The sequence below is a fragment of the Dunckerocampus dactyliophorus genome, chromosome 1 (assembly GCF_027744805.1).
Source record: "Dunckerocampus dactyliophorus isolate RoL2022-P2 chromosome 1, RoL_Ddac_1.1, whole genome shotgun sequence".
NCBI lineage: Eukaryota > Metazoa > Chordata > Actinopteri > Syngnathiformes > Syngnathidae > Dunckerocampus > Dunckerocampus dactyliophorus.
This window is the reverse complement of record NC_072819.1, coordinates 26,183,995-26,205,898: the sequence shown is the minus strand read 5'-3', so window position 1 is coordinate 26,205,898 and position 21,904 is coordinate 26,183,995. Positions and strand designations below refer to the sequence as shown.

Here is a 21,904-nt window from a genome sequence, read left to right as displayed (position 1 = left end):
GGGCCACCATTTTCCCGGAACATCAAGATGTTATGGCCAGAGGCACTGCCTGTGTGTAAGCATGTGTGTTCCATGGTGCCGAGGAAGTGCATAGTCAGACAGCACCTCATTTGTATTCTTTTTCTAAGCAAATGCCTGGCTGCATTAATGACTTCTAACTAAAACATTCATAAAGTGTTATTGGATTTTTAGCAGTGAGGTTAAGAAGTGTGACCTTGGAGGTCTGAAGGTTGCCATCTCCTCTCTTGTTTCCTCCTGGCCTCCTCCCCTTCTCTTCTTCTCTCTGTTTGGAGGCTCCACTGACATCACAGCGGCCCTGCTTCAAATTGGATGCAGAGAGTGAGAAGTTCAGCAGTAGCCAACGGCGATGAATATTTTTCCATTTATTTTGGGAGCAGGGAGATGAAGTGGGGGTGGTGTGGGACGTGCAGACAAAAAAGGCGGGAGAATACATTACAAATTAAGTAATAAGTAATCAAAATAATTCCATCAATGTACTGTATATGCATGCACTGATCAATCTCATGGTTCAGTAACCTATGGATGGGTAAGACTGGAGACCTCCTCAAGGGGACCTGCTGCTTTTTATGTTCATTCATTGTCAGAGAGGTGTAGAAAATGGAATACAGTTAGCCAGTATGAAGGTGGTGAGTGTGGTTTGACGTCCTGCTTGTGTTCTCAATAAATTCGATATTGTCGCAAAACTGATTTCTTGTTTTATGTTCAGTCACAGTTTCTAGTACCACTTATATCATATTATATCATGTTATGCATGTGCTTGCTATGTGAAGCTTACCAGTGGCTATCTTTTGACTCAAAAGAATTAGGTTATGCTTTGTTTGAACTGTCACAACTATTTGTGCTCTATGTGGTGAAAATATATCATGATGGTCATACAACCTCCACCACCCACCCAACACAGCAAGTGTAATCTAGTGAGACAGAAAGTGCTAAGCCACTATGAAATAGAGGTTCGGTTTTGATGCAAAGCTCAGTTTATCTTGTCACCATGCCAAACCATCTGTACAGACCAGCAGGAAACAGTATTTTCTCTTCTCCAATCTTTTACTACACTGGAAACCTGGCAGGACCAGTCATCAGGAGGACCCCAAATGAATAGAAATCCTTAACTGTGACTTCACACTTTTCACAGATAAGTCTGTGTATCTCTATTACGGGGAAACACATGGAAGCAAAACACTTGTGACATCTGTGACACTTAATGTACTGTACATTCTTCTGGGAATCTGTTGAATAAGATTTTGGAGTGCGTCTGTGAGAATTTTTGTCCATTCACCAAGAAGAACATTTGTGAGATTAGAGGTCACTGATGTTGGATCTGAGAGAAGGGCTGCTGGCTCACAATCTGTGCTAGTGTGTTAAGGTTCAGTCGCTGATTTATTAATGATGTGTATCACAGTGTTTCCCCTCCATTCATTTATTTGTGGCAGCTTGTAACTAATTCATTTTCACTGCCACAGATTGATTTGGCGCTACCTATTAGGAATTCTCCATATTTATGCGGAAACTCTTATTTTGAAAACATTTTACTTCAAAAGTGTCAGTTCCGCTTCCTGCACTCTAAAATATTGTTTAGTTCCTTCAAGTTATTTTTGTGCATCAGGTCAACAAAATTTTGCCAAAAAGTTGACACAATTAAATGAATTTCTCTTGGAGATGAATAAATTAATAAATAATCTATCGATCTATCTATCTACAGTATCTAAATGTTGGGTTTTGATCCTATCAACTAATGAAATAGTACAGTCTCTTAGAAATGTCAGTGGGGCCAACTTGTACAATAGTTGATGGCTTTTGCACATGCTCAGAACATTGCCCCTGCGCAGTCCCCTTTGTCAACCTGTGTCTGCATGATGGCATTCATTTTCCTTGCCTCATGTTAGACCTCCATGTCGGACCAAGGAGTATATTTTTCTTCATGAAAATTGAAGCGGTTGGAAGGCTTCAGTTACTTTAAAAGGTGAGTTTATATATATATATATATATATATATATATATATATATATATATATATTTTTTTTTTTTTACCATACAAGTGTTCAAATGCTTGGTTGAACATAAAGACGGTTGCTGTCTTCCGTCTGTCTTGTGCAATGCAACCTTGCTAGCATAGTTAGCTAGCTTAAATGGCATATTTCTTGTCAAAAGCGTAGTTGTCTGTCTTTTAGGTACATTGACTCCCAGTTTAAGTTACGGATGAAAACTACTGCTCAATGCCTGTTTGCTGCACATGTGTAAGACAACCAAGTTGCGTGTAGTTGGGTAACATTGGTAATGTTGCTAACGATTTGTATCTTGCCAGTTTGCTGGCAAGTGAATGCAGGTAGGAAAAATTTTGACTACATTTAATTAGGGTATGCAGAAGCTCGGTGTAGTTTGCTACATAAAACATTTGCTACTTGTTTGTATTTGTATGGTGGCCTGGGAAAACTGTCGCGTGGTGGCATTTCGATATTTTCATTTCTTAATAGAAGTTCTGTGCTATTCATACTGTGACTGTTTGAATGTTATGAGCATTTTAATCTACCATATGTCAAAAGTTGGAAAGTTTTAAACGTTTGCTGTCTCTGAATGTCTCTCATTGTCCTAAGTTAACTAAATCTATTTTTTTTTACAGGAAGGAAGAGAATTCCATTACATTTGCAGTCATATGAAGTAGACATTTACGTTTTGTATATTTTCCACAGCAAACCAGTGCAGTATAATTAAACACTGTAAGTTGAAACATGGAAATTATAGCAGGTATTGTCAGTTGCCTTGCATCTACAGTGACTGTGTTTGATTTTTTAAGACACAGGTAGCTCTCAACAATCATTTACTTAAGCATGAGGCAGTGACTGGTTGACCTCAAGATGCTGTGGTTCATGGAATTAGCATTGTGACATATAGACTGCATTGTGAACAATGTGAGGTGTCAGAGTCATGTACAGTATTCCCTCGCTATATCGTGGTTTGGATATCACTCCTTCACTATATCGCGTTTAAAAAAAATAATAATAATAAATGGTGGCTGTTTTCTGGTTGACTATGGCCTATTATTAGTCAAATAATACTGAAAGACAAGTTATACTGTATGTAGTACTGTGGTCACTAGTCATCAGCAATGCTATGAGGCATGACGTTAGATTCCATACCTTTCACACTGCATGGAGACTGGCTACTAAGCTAGCAGAGCCCCGCCGACATGCCATGGCTTAGATCGAGTGAAAAAAGGTCATCTCATTCCATGTGGAAGTGGTAAGTTTTGTCTACTTTGTCCTCCTCCCCCACTCCTGCAATAAGAACTGCATTTTATTCATTACTTAGAAATCATTGTTATTTAAAAAAAAATATTAAATAGTATGTTCCACTTCCGTTATGTTCTATTATATTTTTTTAAAAGGACCGTTCAACAGAATTTTTTTCTCTCTTCTTTTTAATAAAGATATTTGAAAATAACACATTTTAAAGCTGTAACTATAATACCGTGAAACCAAACCGTGACATTTTTGCCCAAGGTTATAATGCCGTCACAATCTCATATTATGTCCATGCCTAATTGACTCATATTGCAGAAATTCATTTTGATGCAGTCGGATCTGGAACCAATTAATCGCGATAAACGAGGGATTATTGTACACTTAAAGATGACTTTGTACATGTGTGAGTCCATTTGAAAAATAAGAGAACTTTAAAGTGTCTTTTTAAGTCAGATGTGTATTCCACTCCTCAAAGATTGGTGCAGAGTTTACACGTCTTGTATCTGCTGACATCCTGAAGTCCTTCCTGAGTGAACTTGACCTGCATGAAGCACGGAAGCAACACGAAACAAACCTGGGACATGACACTGAGCTCCTAAGTCTTCTTGAATCTCTGGATTCCGAAGTAAGTCAATAGTAAACACAAAAGGGGGCGGCATGGCTCAGGTAGTAGAGTGGTCGTCTCCCAACATGAACGTTGCGAGTTTGATCCTCCGTCCTCCCGTGATTGTGTTGAAGTGTCCTTGGGCAAGATAGTGAATCCCCAGTTGCTCCTGATGCTGCGTCATCAGTATGTAAATGTGCTAGCAGTGTCAAAGTGCTTTGAGTGCCTTAGAGGTGGAAAAGCGTTATACAAGTGAAAGACCATTTACCAACAGCCATGTTTGCTATGATAATCTGTTTAGAAAAATGTACAGATTTCTGGGACCATTGCATTATGTCACCATACAGTATGTTTGGAGTCTGTTTTTCAGGCACCACTGGGTTGGACTAGCAAGAATCTAGTCCATCCCAGCAGTGCTTGGAAAATGGAATATAAACAGATCATGATGTCAAGTCATAACGTTAAGTGTCTTAGGATAAATGAAATCAATTCACAGACAAGTGAACATATTTTGTGTCTGAAATGCTCAAGTTTTTCTTTTCATACTGTCGAGCAGAAACACACTAGAGTCCATACATTTGCTTCCCTAATGGCTGTGAGGTGTGTTTGAAAGTCACCCAGTATTGATACTGTGTTGTACTATGTGACATACTTGATGTTAAGATGTATAGGATTTACCTTCAAAGGGCCCCACTAGAATGTGTAGTGGTGTGACGATCTTTCCCACTGGCTGTGTTTTGGTAATTGGTAGAGGCCTATCCTTAACCTACCCAAATGTCAGAAGAAAGAACCACAACAAAACACATTCAGAGTGAGGGAATTCTGCAGAACTACATCAGCAAATATGATCTTTTTGAATGCTAGGAGTATAGACATTTTATGTTCTTATACTGATGTCATGGAGGAGCAGTGATAAAAGGAGTAAATGTTGGCCTGCTGATCACCACAGAGCAAAATGCGGAGATGACAGCCCAATCAACGAACATCATGGATGCTGCTGTAATCCTGGAGGAGCGCATCGTTTAGCAACTGCATTGTTTAGTAACTACTTCACTGCCTCAACATTATCCGAAGGAACTGAAGTACACCTTGGAGGTCATTCAGAAGGTACTCATGGGCACTGGGGGAAGCACCTGCTCAGCTCGTGTTCATGGAATGCACAGTGTAGAGATGTTCTTCACACCAAACAGCTGCCATGTCATTTCTGTTCTAACACTACAGTTAATACAGTACATACCTGTTTCTGGTATCTTTTCAAGGAATTGACGTTTTTGAACTATTTAGAGATGTTAATAATTTAAACAGATGTGCTAAAGTGTTTGCAATGGCAGCCACTTGCTCTCGCTGCTTGTGACGGTGCCACTCTGTGTACACGCAGGCACATGTGGCCTGGGGTCTGAAAGAAAGACCTTACACAGCAAGTGCCTTCCAGGAATGAATTTGGTCATGTTGTGAGTATACTGAATAAAATGTTATTAGAATGTCAAATGTGAATTCTCATTTACAAAGTATATTTTGTACAATCTTTTGCTTGGAAAATGTACTTGTTGATTAAACCTGATATTTTTGTTGGGGAAACTTAACATTAGTTGTTAAGACTTGATAGAATTTGCTGGGAAAACTTAATTTTAGTTGTTAAAGTATTTGTTGGGAAACGTAGTACATGTTAGGAAAACTTCTAATAATTGAAGGGACAAATATGCATTAGTACACCCAACAGTTCATTATGCTGACACCACCAATGGAAAAGTAGGTAAAGCTCAAAATAATTAATGCAACTAGTTCGCTCATTTTTTTAAGTTGAGGCAAGTAAACATTTTTTTACTGTGCGTGTGTGTGTGTTGCATTCAGTAATGCTCTAGGCCACTTTCAATGATCTATCTGTGCAGAGTTTTTTTTTAACGTTTTAAGATATATTTGAAGCATTAATGTCAAAGTGTGTGTGATGTTTCATTGATGTTCTGATATATCTGGAATGACAGCTGTGTTTATTTAGCATAGCATCTGACTGCTGTTTACAATTTAACTATTATGGCTAACCTGCACCTGCTGATTTAAGACTTCCGTTTAATAGACGTTTATTTCACAAGATCTCACATGATTAAAATACAAATAAATGAATTAATCACACGATAAATGAAAGCAAACTTAATAATGTGCATGCGTGTCTGTTTTCCTCAACTCTCGCCTCCAAAGGGCGTTCACTCTTTGCATTGGTTCAGCCCCTAGATGCTCCATAGAACAACAGTGTTCCATAGAACAATGGAGCGAACTCCTTGTCAGTCATACAGTTGCTTTGTTTCTATGTGGAGAGGCAGGGCCACTAGCAAACACACGCACACACACACACACACACACAGTGCAGCAATGTGTATATTGAGAGGTGTGTCTCAATATTTTTCTTCATACAGTCTAAAATTCAGAAACTACTCAAAATTGCGACCACCCATAAGATACATTTATTTGGGTTGTTTTTCTGTTCACGCAAAGAAAGTTGCATGCATTGTAAAATGGATTTGATGACATCATTGCATTTATGCTGCTTCATCTGAGCATAAAGCTGTTACCCAATTGCCCAGTTGGGCCATGTGCCAGTCATATAATACATATTTTGGAATGAACTAAAATTGCTCTGTAGTGCATATATATAACGTATGTTAATGTTAATTATTAAGTAGAACAGAATGTTGTGTCAACTTTCCTGTGAAGGCCTGCACACTGATGTAGCCATACTCTCATTTTGACTTTGTAATGGTTCAAACTGCTACATGAGGAACTTTCCTCACCAGGCTATACCACTCAAGGTGTTGAACTTTATTTCACTTGAGAATTACATGCTGTGTGAGGGTGTGATTAGCATCATTTTCCCTTGTTCACATATGGCTCGTATTGACAGTGGAGCTGGGCGGCATATCAAAGAGGATGCCATAACCACAGTAATTACTAATGGGGATGCAATTACTGATATTATTCCCTTAATAATTGCGCTTTGACGTCGTACACACAAACTATAGCAAAAGTGTGATGGGGATGGGGGGGCTTAAACCTCTCCAACTGCCTGCCCCGCTGGTGTTAATTCTTAACCTTTGTGACACGACTTCCTCAGCTGCGTCTTTAAGGTTAATATCTTTAATAAAAGTTAATATGTGGAAAAGCTAACAGTCTCCTGGTCTGTCCCTCCAGAATAAATTAGAGCTCTCCCCGGACCCGACCTAGCTATCATTTTTGGGGGTGATGTGTGCGGAGCAGCAAATTGCTTTCTCATGCTGAGTGTGCAGGTGGGCCAGCGAGCTTTTTGTCTGAGCTGCATACCCACCTTATCATTTTGCCTCTGTTGTGTTACGGTTTCATATCTTGTGAGTGCGCTTTTGTTGCTTTTGAAACATTACATGACAACATAGTAAGGACAGAATTATTTTATTTTTTTGATAAGTTCCACATCCAGGAGCAATATAGTAAATGTAAATATTTGCTTTGCTGGACATGCACTAACATGACCACAGTGCTGTGTTCTTTTGTGACGAAGCAAACCTACTCGTACATGCCTCATCTAGATTTTTAACACACATGCACATGCACATGCAAAAATGAAAAAAAAAAAAAGTCAACTTTTTTACTAGATTGTGTAAACATAGACTTGGTCTCCAAAAATGAATGAATGAGCACTTTTTTGTTGTTGTTTTGTTTGACTGTACTTTTAGCACTCTGTTATACTTTCAAGATGCCCAGGGGAGGATGATTCAGTGTTTTCATGCATGCACTGTTCAATGCTTGTGTTAATGCACATGCATGAAGTGGGTATAGGGCAGCCTATTAAAATGTCCCTGTGTTAGTGCCTGTTTGTGCAGACAGATGTGCATGGAAGCGTAAAGACTGTATACCTTGCGCGCAGCCACAGTCAAGTCCTCGGGCCATGTTTGCAGTAGGTGACAATAACCTTTTTTATTCTGCTTCTGCTTTCACCAATGTTTTGATTTCTACTTAAAGTTTTATGTCAGTGCCCTCCCTCAAGGGTGCCATTACCTTCTATGCTAATAGAGCCATGCATATTCCATTACCGCTGTCAGGGCAAGATAAGGGACGCGTTCGGCAAAGGAGCACTTAGGGGCCAATGAACTCAGCGAGGGGTCCTGCTGCTCCCGCATTATCAGTCATCTTCACATGTGAATGGAGCTGCCTTATGGGCCTTCTTGTCTCCATCTCTTCTCTCTCGCGCTCTCCCTCTGCCGTAATGACTAAGGACTCTCTTCCGTTATAATCAGTCACTGGGAAAGCCGCCGATCTCTATCTTGCACACACCCAGACCAAAGCTACCACATGCATGCGCACACACATACATGAAACCACGCACAGCTGCAAGCTCAATCTCAGGCGACCACAAAGAATGTAAGAGCAGGGCAATAACACTAACACTGTCACACAGAGACAAACATATCTCATTTGGGGTCAGTTTGGATGGGGCTAAGTAGCTCTTTATTTTCAGACTGACTGAAGTCTTCTCTCCCGCATAATGGTAATGAAGCCATATGGTATGTGGAATGGGATTACTAACAAATGTTCCATACCGTCGTCTTTTTTTCCCCCGAGTTTGCTCTCCTGCCTCACCGTCCCCCCTACCGCCCTCCCTCCATCCGTTGGTGTCACTGTCCCCCAGTAAAGCAGCGGTCTCAAATTGAAACAGCATGTTTCTCCCGACTGCGCACCTCATTTATAAGATTAAATTAAAGGCCAGCCATGCTCGGAGTGTATTTTGTGATGATGATGGGGGGAGTGGCCCCAATTCAGCTGCGCACAATAATCTTCCTGTCAGGTGATTTGCAGGTTCCTGGTGGTGACACCTTCTTCCCGTCACCTACTATGATGTGTCAAAAGCCACACCTAAAACTCTAAAGCCAATGTAGACAGGATCATGGGGTCCTAGGTCTTTCAAGCGGACTTTTCACAAGTTATGAAAGTCTTTGTAACATGTGTTGTAAAGTAGCCAAACATGGTTGCAGGTTTATCCCAGACACAATGAAATGTGTGAAATCACACTCCCAGCTGAAGGGCGTTTGCAAATTGTGCTCCATAAATGGGAGAAAATCTCATTATGTTCTCCGCCATAAAATTGATGAACTTTTATTGAAAACGTGGAAGCGATTAGTTTAAGGGGGCGTCTTTTAGTGTAATTCCCAAATGAAACAAGCAGGCCCCTCATTTATGATGCCTGTAGCACAAAGAAGGGAGCTCTTAATGAGGCAATTAAGGCAAAAGGGTCGAAAGGCTTTGATCTGCAGTGCTCTGATTTTTACGAAAACATCGCACACTGATAGATACTCATAACTCAGGGGCCTTAATTGTGCTTAATTTGTTTGGAATAGAAATGTGCTTTCAATTAGACTGTGGATTTGGGCCTGTGTGTTTAAAGGGGGTTGTCAGGGAAAATTAAGAAGCAGTTTGGTTTCTCTCTTGTGTTACTGCGTTTTATCACAACCAGAGAGAAAGACTCCTCAGGTGGACATGTGAGGACGTCCAGCAGACAGCAGAGAGGTAATTAATCCACAAAAATTGAGCCCTCAGCAGAAGCCATGGATGGATGGATGGTTGAACAGAAGCAGATGATTGGGACCTACTTCACCTCTCTCTACCTCCTGAATGAAGGAATGAAGTAGCATTTATTGTCATCTGCTGAGGTCCAATACAAGAGTGGCATGAAGAATTCTGCAGTTACAAAGTTAACAATTACACTTTTGATTGACACTGTCAAAGATGTTTATGTTATTTAGTTATTGTGGTTGTAATTTAGAGTGCTGTAGAACATCATCACACTGGTGGGTGTTTCTAATATTAAGTTACATGACAGAAGTTACTAAATGAACATAAAACAAAAAGTTCAGAAGTTTGAATTTGATGGGTTATTTTACAGTTCTAATGTTTTTATACCTTTTGATAGCATGTTTATTTCCTTTTTAAGCACTACCTCGCTTGTAAGGTGTAAGAATATGCTGCTGGATGGCACGCCACGCTTTGGCAGTTAGGCACCGGCAGCGAAGGTTTGGCCCAGTTTACAGGCGTGCAACACACACAGTTGTGTGTCCCACAAATGCAAACGCATCGTTTTAAAAGACAAAAACTATTTCCACAAACTCTGTTTATAAACTACAATACTGCTGTCTGAGCAATCTCAATTGGTACAAAAAAACATTATAAAAACATTTTGACTTACTTTCTACAGATGTCATTAAGATTTACTTGCTAAAACAGTTTTTCCCAATGTCAAGAAGTTGCAATTTTGCTGGCAATTGATGTTTTCTAACAAGTGTCTGCTAGCTAAAGAGAAAAACTGGCTTTCTCTATTGTAGACTTATTGCTCTTGACCTGAGTGAACTGATTGCTCCTCAGTGTGCGCACGTATGTGTGACAGCCTGATAGAGACTGTAACAAATGAGATGACAGGCAGATGGTCTCCCTCGCCGTCTCCCGAGGTCTTCCAATTCACACCCCATTACACCCGCCTCTTCCCATAAGCCCGTTGTCCGTCATTCACTCAGCTCTCAGAGTTGCGGCCTTCCTCCCTCTCTCCTCCCTCCGCTCTCTTCTGCTTTCACTCATGCTTTGTGTCTTCCCTTCATGCCTGTCTGCTCTGCTTGGTTGCATGTCAAGTGTCGGCCGCAGTCTCAGCTGACTGATCCACTGTGGCGTGTGCGTGGGTGTAAAATCAGCAAAGTGATGTCCCGCAATCCCTGCCTGTCTCTCCTCTTCCATCCTTTGATCCTCTTGGCTGTCTGCTTCAGTGCGCTCTTGATGATGGGAGGCCAGCAGGTCCTCACATGGTCTCAAAGGAGCTGTTAAGGTGAAATCTTCCCAGCAAAGATATGTGGTGGCCATTTACAGCCATCAGGGACAGAACCTTGACTGCTTCTGCTCTTATCTCCTGTCTTCGTGAATAGCTAACTGCCTTGTGGGCATTGATGACTTATCACTACAAAGAAAAGCCATAATGTATTCAAACTGGCCTTATGTATGACTTACTTTATCTAAAAATATTAATATTTTATGTGCAAAATGATCTCAGTATATTTTTTCTTTTTTCTTTTTTTATTTATGGAACATTTTTAAGCAGCAATGTACAACCAAAGGAAGAAAATATTAAGGATTGGCACAACCATAATCAGTGCTGTCAAGAGATTTAAAAAGCAAAGTGAATAATTAGGATATGTAAGTAACTGATCAAAATAATCTCTTTCTAATTCCACCTAAAAATTGCTAAGAAAAGACCTACTTTGAGGTATTTTCATTTAAATTCACTACATTATTGTGGCAGATCAAAATATTGATATATACTGTATATAAAACGTGGTTTTAGAAAGTAATTTGTTGTTTTTAACAGACTTGAACAGATGCAGTCCTAGCCATTTCTACTCTGCTGCATTTGAAACTGGTCCCAGGTGCTGCCTACAGCTCTTTAGTTTCAAACACCAGGGGATATATTGCTATGTTATTTTGTCAGTCTCCAAATAATTACAAAATAACAATCAAATGAAACATCAGGTCCATATAAAGATCAAAACAGTAAAAAACGCTTTTCTGAACAATACACGTGTTCAACGCTGAACCAGCTGAGGTCCAGTGAGCTCTCTCGGACAAAGCTCCCCCAATATCTTACGTTTTTTTTTCTTTTTGCCATTGCACAGCTTGCTGATTTTGTAGTCCTGCACGGTGGTTTGTATGATGGGTCATTGAACACAGTTTGCGACATCTCTGTTAACCCCTCATCATCCACTCGGCCTACAGTTCATCACAATCCACTTGGCAAGAACCTTTGTTAGCCTGTTGGTTGTAGACTTGCTCATACACGGGGTGTTCTCGTTGAATTTAGTTTGGTGAAGAGCTTTTCTATATGGTTTTCTAAATTAAATTAAATTAATGTCTTCCCTGCTAACATTAGCTGTGGCTGCACTCGCGCCTGGGTGCTTTGCGGTAATGTGGTAGGCTTAAGTTGAGCTGCTTTACTGGTAAGCAAACTGTACTCTACCTTTATCAGTGGTGCCGGTGGAGCATTTTTAAAATGTAATTTTCCCATTCATTGGACCGACAACTCTCACATTCTCCTCAATTTTCATGTCATTATTCGCCGCTCCTCACCATGCCCTCCCAACTATAATGGGAGCTTAAATATAAGTGGCATTTCCTGTTAGATGCTCATCTTTTGGTGGTGTCACAAAACTTGTGAAGCAAATTTTTTAAATGCTCACTGAGCTGGAATGCAAGAGATGCGCTAAAGTAGTGCAAGATTTGCAATTCCATTTTAGGGCATTTGAGTTCCACTTGATCTACTCTTTGTTGGGATTTAGCAATTCATTTTCGGTTTCTTCAAAACTTTTTGACAAACTCCTCAAGGATTAGTAAAGATTTGCTTGCCTAGCAAACTTGCATGAGCAGTTCCCTGCCTCTCACTCAGATGGCTTTGTTGCATAGGTAAATCCAGCCTCAGAGGGTAAAAAGAGCTTTAATTATCTTGAATAATAGCCATGCTTATATGGATTTAATCCCTTTGGCCAGCGCTACTCTGTTAATGGTTTCCTTGTCACTCACTGGGCAGTGAATAAAAGCGCACACTGCTTTTCACTCCCAGCCATCTTTCCTTTTGTACTATTCCTCCAATTCTCACCTGCCACTTGTAGACCATCCATCCTTCGCCTGCTGACCAGTGCAGATGTCTTTTATCCCTGCCTTCCATATTGTCCCTTTTGAATTGAGCATCTAAAATATGATTGACCGCTTCCTTGTCTTACCCACTGAGGTTCACCTGCTCCTACCTAACAAGCGATGTTGTAAGCCCTCCTTTAGTGTTTTCTGTTTGAATAGTATTTTATCTTATATTTTGTGTGATTCCGTTGACATTTAGTAAGCACTGGCTGCTTCCCTGGTCTCAAAATTCGCCAAATGCCAATGACTCAGTCACGGTGCATAGTTTGGTCCACTGACAGTAAAGGTGAGAGCTGCAGTCCTGTTAAAAACACTTCACCTCCAAAGACTCTTAAGGTGTAAATCAATAAGACATGGAACAAGGCAATACATTTTCATTGTCCGGCTTCAGTCTGGATTGTCAGTGCGTGACCTGTTTCAGAGCGAGATGGAGAATAGCTCACCTACATCTAACCAAGAGCGATATTGAGTCAAATTGTCCTTCTTATTCATTTTTTTTCTGATTGTGTGCTTTTGGACTGTGTAGTTTTCTTTTTCTCTGAATGCCAAGAGGCAAAAAGATGCAGCTTTAACATTGAAAGAGAACGAATAACCTCAATGTCTTACCACAGGTAATTCTTGACTGCAGTTCCAGCAAGCGCAGTATAAATCTTTTAAATTATCAATCAATAAATAGTTAATACAATAATAGGAATCTTTATAAATATTTAACTAAGAGCATCAAGGCAGAGTGGATGTGGGGTCTTTGTTAAGCTCCATGCACATAAAGTAACATTGGCCATATGTACTCTCATGCATGTTAACAGTGAAAACACACAGAAGAGGCAGATCCTAATTTTGGGAGAGCTTTTTGTAAACATAGCACACTCCCCCTTGACAGTTATGTAAGCAGAATGTACAGTAGAGCAGAAAAAAGCAGATTTATTTATAAATGGCATTTTCTGCCTATGGCTACTCAAAGTATCTAACTGGAAAAAAAAGACTGACAAGCCAGGTTAGCTCATTGAAGAAATGAAATTAAAATAAAGCTCAACTTCGGTAGATTTAGGTACTGAAATTATGTTTTGACACAAGAAATAATGTTTGCTAAATGCGCTAGGAGAGTGGTCTCCAACTTTCAGAACTAAGAACTGCTTTTGCAAAAAGAAAGGACAGCTATTTGCTATTTATGAGACTGGTGACATTTAAATTGTACTTTATTTACAAGCAGATATCCCCTTGAACAGTTTGGTCATTGTCTTTATGCTATTTTGTGGTCATTTGTCATTAAATAGAAGCATAACATCTGAACTGAACTTTAAAAAATACTAAGAGTTGAAGCAAATATTCTTTGACCCTTTTGTGAGCTACTCAAAATTAGATGGGGAGCACCTGGTAGCTCACAAGCTACCTGTTGGAGACCCCCATGCTTGAGTGAAATTGAGTTTGGTACAAGAAGGGGTACGTTGCTTGTGCTCAAGAAAGTGTGTTATGGATGTATAGTAGACTCGGCAAGGTTTCAGCACAAAAAAGGCACGGCTTGTTATTGCTTTTTTTAATGGTCACTGTCAGGAACATCACAATTACAGTGAAAGTGAACATTGTCCTGTTGCAAATACTGTCAAAACGATGACTCATGGTTTGAATGGATGATAAACAACAGTCTATTATGAAATGAACACGATCACTGAGATGATTTTCATCCCATAAATAAACAAAATACAGGAAGAGAGTGCAAACAGCCTCCCACACACTACACACAAACACATGTCCCCTCTCTGTTTGTCCTCCCATCCTTCTGTCTCCCTGACAGCCATCCATCGAGAGTTAATTTGCCAGAACATTCCCGCTGCACATTGTGATCACCCCGAGAATATCCCCATAATTCTCTCTGCCTCTGCTTTTCCCTCTCATCCAGCTATATGGAAATGACACAGCAGATTTGACATTTCAATTTACGCGTAACGGATGGTGGCTATCATAGCAGCAGCCGCGTGCCAGCTCCTTTGCTGTTCACTTTCATTTTGACCCGCGAAGGGAGGGATGCTGCTGGAGCGCGTGCGGGTTTTCACTCCTCCTCCTCTTTGCATCACCGCTGGGTGTCTGGGGACAGATGCTGCCACTTGTTTATGTGGCCCTGTCAGTGCTCACGTTGTTATCAAACAAATACTGGAACTGCTCCAGTGACCCCACCCCAACCTTTCCCACTCCCTCTGTGTTTTCCTAAATCATAACTGCAGTTATTGATCTATATCTTTGGTCATAATTCCTCTCAGCTTGTTACCCCATCAGTGCAGCATTTGATATACTCGCCCCTCCTTTTCCAAATGATTTTTTTCTCTTTCCCCTCGCCTCTTTCCCATTACCCAGCTCCGTTTTACATAAATCCAGCTGGTAATTAGATCTATCATAAGCTAATAATGATCGTCCTTTTTCTTTCTTCCCCTTCCCTTTTCTTTTTTTCTGTTGTGGTCCATTCTCTACTATGAATACATACCTCAAAAAGCATCCAAGCGTGTTTATCAAGTAAAACCATCACTTAAGCTGGACTAATGTGCAAGAAGTCTCGTCTTTCAGATACACCGTTACCAAGAAAGTACTGTCATTCACAACGTATTTATGTCATTGATGATCCCCTTGTGTACTTTGCTTGTAATGAGCTGCTTTTGTACGGCTATTGTCACGACGAGCACAAATGGAACAAAGTTGCATAATAGTCGGGACTAGCATAATAGACGATCAGTCGTTTTGCAGATAGCTTTGTCGATATTGTGTCATTTTAGATTAATTGTGACTTGAAGCAATTTTGGCAAAATTGTGTGCATTACTAGCAGTGCTGCTGTTGATTCAGTCCATAACTACTTGTTAACCATGACAGTGGCTGAGGTCTATATCCACTCTGGCACAATGTTATTTTGCTCAATATGACACTGGCGAGGAAACAGGCGTTCAGAACAGTCACAGTGCGATTCTCCCATTGCTTGACTGCAGACCGACACCATGATGAAAGGTGACTGGAGTGAGTTTATCTGGACTAGAGAAGTCAGCCTGTAGGCTAGCAAAGTTAGTGCCTCAGTATAGCTGCGTTACTTTTGCATGTTTACATTTGCTGGACTAATTGTATCTAGATGCATTAACGTGCACATATTTACACAAATGTATGTCTTAAATGCATTATTATAGCTACTATATTGAGTAACATGAGTGTAAAGGTGACTATAGGGATGTTATTTCATGTCGAGAGGGCTCTAATATTAAAAACTATTCAGAAGGTCATAAACACATTTTCTAACACATTGCTGTAACTATGACAATATTCCATTTATAAATAAAGACGCTTACTTTGCGGAAATTCACTTATAACGGTCGGGTCTGAAACCAATTAACCGCAATAAACGAGTGATTACTGTCCACAATACAAACAGTTAAATGCAACTTCAAAATATTTAAACATTTTTTTATTATAATTTTCTTCTTTGTTTTGTGAACCCTCATCCATCCATTTTCTATGCCGCTTATCCTCACCAGGGTTGCGGTGTTTTGTGATAAAACTTGATTTTGATGATTTTGTTGGGCTGATGCAACAAAATTAAGTAGAATTTACAAAAAATGGTCCAAAAATTACATTTGACAAATATGAAAGAAGACAGCAAATGTGTTACACCAGACCGAATTAAAATACATATTTCAAATTAAAAGTAAAAAAAAAAAAATCCCACTTCAGTTACTTGGTTTTAGCCAATTATTCTTTTGAAAGGTTTTCAAATTCTGCGTGCATAAAAGTTACTTAATAATACATATTAATGATTTGCAGACATTGGTTTCTGTATTCTTTAATTTGTAAAATAGTTTGTAATCAATTAAATATTTTTGTTTAGAACTACAGTGTAGTATAAAGTACAGTATAGTATAAAAGGTGGTCAAATAGATTTCACAATGAGAAGAAACATCAGGCGTAATCCCCCTTCAGCTACAAATGACACTTTTTGAAATATAACACCACCACCACTGGCTAGAATGTTACCAATAGTGGTTTAAGAGAACAGATTGTAGAGATAAATGTCTATATTTGTCACAATTCAAAGTTGATCTTTGTAAACATTGCCATTTATCCATCCATCCTTTTTCTATGCCGCTCATCCTCAACAGGGTCATGGGGCTATGCTGGAGCCTAACCCAGTTGACTTTCGGCGTGAGGCACCCTGGACTGGTCGCCAGTGTATATTGACGGTCCCTAGTGTAAACAGCCAGTGGTTACAGCAGCACTTCCCGTGCAAGCTTCCCGCACAATGATAAAGCAGTCTGAGCACTGTGAGGGGGAACTACTGCTGTAGCTACAGTCATGGAAAATATTATTAGACCACCCTTGTTTCTTCAGTTTCTTGTTCATTTTAATCCCTAAAAAACTAAAGGTAACTTTGTTTGGACAAATATAACGATTACAACAACAATAGCTCATAAGAGTTACATTTTTTGGCAGTACAATGCTGTAGCTATTCATGTAAGAACTGATTTTGGTTATTATCAAGAAAACCATGGAAGTTACCAGATATCAGCTCTTAAATTAGAGCCGACGGCTCACCCTGGCACGCCACAACCGTCCTGCTTCAGACCTGGCTGCTGCAGTGGATCCATGACTGCGAGTGCCCTGATGTTCAGCCACCTGAGCCTCTGCAGCCTGGTCTGCGTCCTGTGAGGACCCGCCTGAGGCCTCTCTACTTGAAGGACTGTTAAGCCTCGGTCACAACTCACCATGCGTGTTTTTTGTCCATACGTTTTTTGGGGAGGCCACGGCTGCCACCTTCTTCTGAAAACGTGGGGAGGGAGTGGCAAGAGCAGGGAGGGAGTACGTCAACGCACGTCACTCGAAGGGTTGCGCAATGTGTAAATACGTGGCCCGCACGTCATCGTACGTGCATCAAGTTGTATGTGCTGACAATGTGCTTGCAACGTACGATCTCCGTGCGATTGCCACGTTACCGTATGGAAGCCATAAATACACGTGCTGCTCACGTACGGTGTCCTGACTCACTTACATATTGTAAGTATGTGCAAGTGCAATGAATGTGAGTTTTTCCGACCTTCTGTGGTTCTCCAGGAGCCCCTGCGGCTGCTGCCTCAAGATGCCGCACATTTCACCGCAGTGACTCCGAGTTCTGATGCTGTAAGAGCAGCTTCAAGTGGCAGCGCACCTCCAGCAGCACCATCTGACTCTTCTTTGCTCCTCTTATCGTCTTCCGCGGCGTGCTTCTGCTGGGCCCTCATACGCTGCCTCTGAGCCGCAGATGCAGCCGACCCCCTCTTCTGTGTCCTCGTCATCCTGGAGACAAAATGCCGACACTCGTCCGTCAGCTTGGCCCCACCGCAGAAATCAGTGCAAACAACGCGTGTTGCAGGCGCCGAGCACGTGCTCACTCGGCATGGTCCATGCAAGCTCTGCGCGCTCATTGGACAGCCGAACTGGCGAAGTGCCGAGACGGATGCCGCACTGGCAGCAGAGGGCATGCGTGTCACATGTCATCCTTAGCCCGACACACGCAGCCAAAGTTCCTCCTGCACTAAAAGTCCCTGCGTGCTCCCAAATTCGTTCTGAGGCGGTACTCACCACATACTGATCCGCAAATTTTGCCCACGTTTTTGTAAGGGGACAGCACGGACTTGCAAGTATGGCGGGCTGGGACTGCGGTCTTACTGACTTTTAAAACAAATTGTATTCTAGGCTAGTGCCTGGCCTGTCACGTGGCAGCATAACCCACAAGGGCAGGCAAAACACACAGAAACCAGCAGTTGACCCCATTACCCAGTTAGGTTGGCTATTGTTAAGTCTACTGCGTTTTGTTTAGCCGTTTTTTACAAAAAGGGGGGTACATGGAGCATATGTCATAGGCTATCAGGTTATTGGGTCACAAAAGAGTGGCATGTGGTGTCATAAACTGTTGCTTTGGTTTGTCAGAAAGCACAGTGTTGCACTTTCATTTGACTGCAACATGAGATTCCAACGAGGAATGAGTACATGGTCGAAGCACGGTCGAGCTCTGCCTCTCATCGCCGCATACCATCAACAGCAATGTCCATCACCTTCCTGACTCTCTTTCACTTCTGACACCAGTGTAACGTCTGCACAGATGCTATTAAAATCACGAGGTCAACAATCTCTTTATTGCAAAGAAATAATGGCTACTGTCGTATGAAAGCTCCCAAAAAGCGACCAAAGCCTCATTTCGAGATAGGCAGTTGTTGTTGATTAAGAAAATGAAGGCCTTTTCAGACAGGGGCGTTGTCAAAGAAGCAATGATGCTAATTCCTAAAACTGTACTTGAAGACCACAAATATGGAACCGATGTAATCTCCACTCCCTCCGGTGTTCAACCGGGGTCAACTACAATGGTAAGAAGAGTGTCAGCGATGTTTTACATGATTTATAATTTGTACAAACATGGTGCAAAGTAATTCATGATTTGTGAAAAAATGTTAGTGGTTAGTGAAAATGGGACATTGTGATTTCCTTCAACTATTGTAGAAGTGATCATTTGAAAATGTTCAATTTGAAAAACACTTGCACTTAGAGAAAATCTAGAAATAAACTGTTGCATATTGATAATTATCTGTTTCTTTTCCATTTAAATCATTGTTATTTATTGGGAGAAATAATTAACATGATCAGTATGTGAATATCATTTGATTTGATTTGATACGATTCAACAGTTACATTTGTTGATGGAGACCCTAATCTTACATTATAAAATAAAGAAGCCAAATCTATAAAAGTGACATTGTTACAGAATTTTCATATGTGTAACAGAGCACATCATATCCCCAAGCATGCTGAAAGGCAGGGGTCCCCAACCACCGGGCTGCGGAAAACATTCAAGTTCAATGATAAAAAAAAAAAAATCACTTAAAAAATAATTTAGAACTAACGACATCAAATTTGATTTAAATGTATATACATTTTGGAAATATGGGAAATTTAAAAAATCTCACAGTTTACGCATGTTTAATGTGACGGTCCTTAAACACACCATCTAATTTGTCCCACGCTGCACAAAGTGAATTAGTCTCTTCTTTTTTTTTGGTTATCCTGTTAATGTGCAACCTGTATTAACATAAAAAACAAACTCCAAAGGAGTCATTGCCTCACTAGCCATGAGCCACTCCGCATGTCACTGTATTCTACACTGGTCACTAGGTGTCATTGGAGTCAGTAATGTTACTGTAATGTTCTGTGAAACACTAAATCACCAGACTTTATTGCCACAACAACAGGCTTTTATTGCAGGTTTGAATTAGCCCACAACAGGCACAATAATAACAACATATTAATTGTAATAATAATCATCACAATAATAACACGGGCTACTGCTGTGGCCGTAATCCACTCAACTCTGAACCCCCAACGTCACTTCCTGGCCTCCACACGTCTGGAACACATTTATTGCAAAACACACTAGTGTCAGACAAGTCTTATTTATGTGTTAAATGGCTTATTTTCTCTGATTATGTCTACTATGTGGGGTAATACGAGTGTAAAGGTGATTATAGATGTGTATATAGGTGCTGTACAGGTTTCTAATAATGTTAAAAAACATATTTAAAAGGTTGGAAAAAGGTGTTGTGTACTCTAACTGCAAAAATATTTGATTTATAAATAAGGAATCTTACTTTGCGGGAATTCACTTATCACGATGGGGTCCGGAACCAGTTAACCACGATAAACTAAGGATTACTGTATTGCTTCGCTTTTTAAATGTTTCAAAGTGCTAGCTCCAGTAAGTGCAGTAATTGCAGGCCCAAAACACAAGACTCAGTTTATCTAAGCAATTTGCATGTTTGCACGTCTAACAGTTGACATGAATTCACCTTGTCGTTCACCAAATGTGTGCATGCAAAGTTAGTAAAACACTATTGCATGAAACAGATTTAGGTTGTCGTATTTATCTTTTTTTGTCGTGGTATAGGCTTCATTTTTCCATTTAGATGTCTTCAAAAGATGTTTACGTGATAAATGTGCAGATACTCTGCTGTAAAGTTAGCTGAATGCCATATACTGTACTACACCAGCGAAAAATAGCATTTACTGCCACCATATCACAAAGCGGAATCTCCAGCCACACTTTGATGTGATGCAATTAGATTCAGAGCCCCTAGTTGTCAGCCTAGGTGCTTCTCCTTTGCAATTCCCTGCTTGCCCCTGAGATGTGGAATTGATGGCAAGCCAGCATGAACCTCCCACCCACAGTATGAGTTCCACTGTTCCTGACAAGCAGGTCCAAACCCACTTATATTTCAGTATCCTGTAGATGACAATGTATAATCAAAGAGTCAGCTTCCCTGTGTCCAAAAGTTGAGGCACTGGAGCGATATAGAAATGGACACGCAGGGGCACACCGTCTTCTCTCTGCAATTTGCTCTAATCAGCTTCTGATTCGGATTCAGCCTATGGGGCACCATGTGAGAAAAGCATTTAGCTGCTTGACAATCAGTTGGCTATCAGCATGAGGGGGCATCCGGGGCTTATAAAGAAGACCCATGACTTCACCGAAGCAGAATAGGAACCTTTTAATAATGAGATTCAATTATTCCCCTGTTACTTATCTGAAAAGTAACTTTCCTTTCCATTGAATTAGTTCGATGATTTTAAGCATTCACGACTTCTTATCATTGGTTGAAGAATTTGTAGTATAGAATACATTTTCTTTAGTATTGCAGTATTAAGATTTTGTTCTTAACTGAGCACTAAGTCACAAACTGGGCATCAAGGCAGCAATGTATACATATTTTTCGTTTCAAAACACACATTTTAAATACATTTGGATGGCACGTTGGCTTGAAAAATTGGCTTCATTATTATTTTGTACAGTTTGTGCATCCTAATCTTTGTAAATGTTTGGTTATGTTTGGTTATTATCCGGTTATTATCAGACTTTGAGAAGAAGCCCATGTCAGCACCAAGGTAGGGCCAGAAACTGCAGTCAAAGCACTGTAACAGTAATGGGGGAATGGGAGAAAGAGATATGGGGGAAAAAACTGATTTTTCAGCAGATTTTTCATTCTAAAATTCCCTTCCCTGCTTCCTTTGTCAGCTCTGTTAAAATATTATAGGCCTATCCAGAGCGGCGTACCATTTGAGTCTTTCAGCAGAAGGCGAAGATGAAATGCATCCTCAACACAGCCGTTGTTAATGTTTAAAGAGAAAATAATGGAAATACAATGTCAGGATCACACAAGAGCGATCATAAGAGTGTTTTATTATCGGGAAGTGTGATTAAATAATATATTAGATGTGCTTGTTTTACATCATTGTGAATATTGAAACACTATGGAATGGGCTGAACGCTGACAAGCCCGTGAGCTTCTACTGGCACAAGTAAAC

At 40.4% G+C, this 21,904-nt stretch overlaps 1 long non-coding RNA gene across 2 annotated transcripts; it reads left to right on the top strand.

Annotated features, from left to right (window-relative positions):
* Nucleotides 1–1,892: 1,892 nt before the first annotated feature.
* LOC129188463 (uncharacterized) lies at nucleotides 1,893–5,632 on the top strand. 2 transcript variants are annotated; one of them, XR_008572629.1, is made up of 4 exons: nucleotides 1,893–1,981; nucleotides 2,639–2,735; nucleotides 3,736–3,885; nucleotides 4,814–5,632. It is a non-coding gene; the product is annotated as an uncharacterized LOC129188463 (long non-coding RNA). The 2 variants fall into 2 exon arrangements; XR_008572630.1 differs by lacking the exon at nucleotides 2,639–2,735 and having other exon boundaries at nucleotides 1,897–1,981.
* Nucleotides 5,633–21,904: the final 16,272 nt, after the last annotated feature.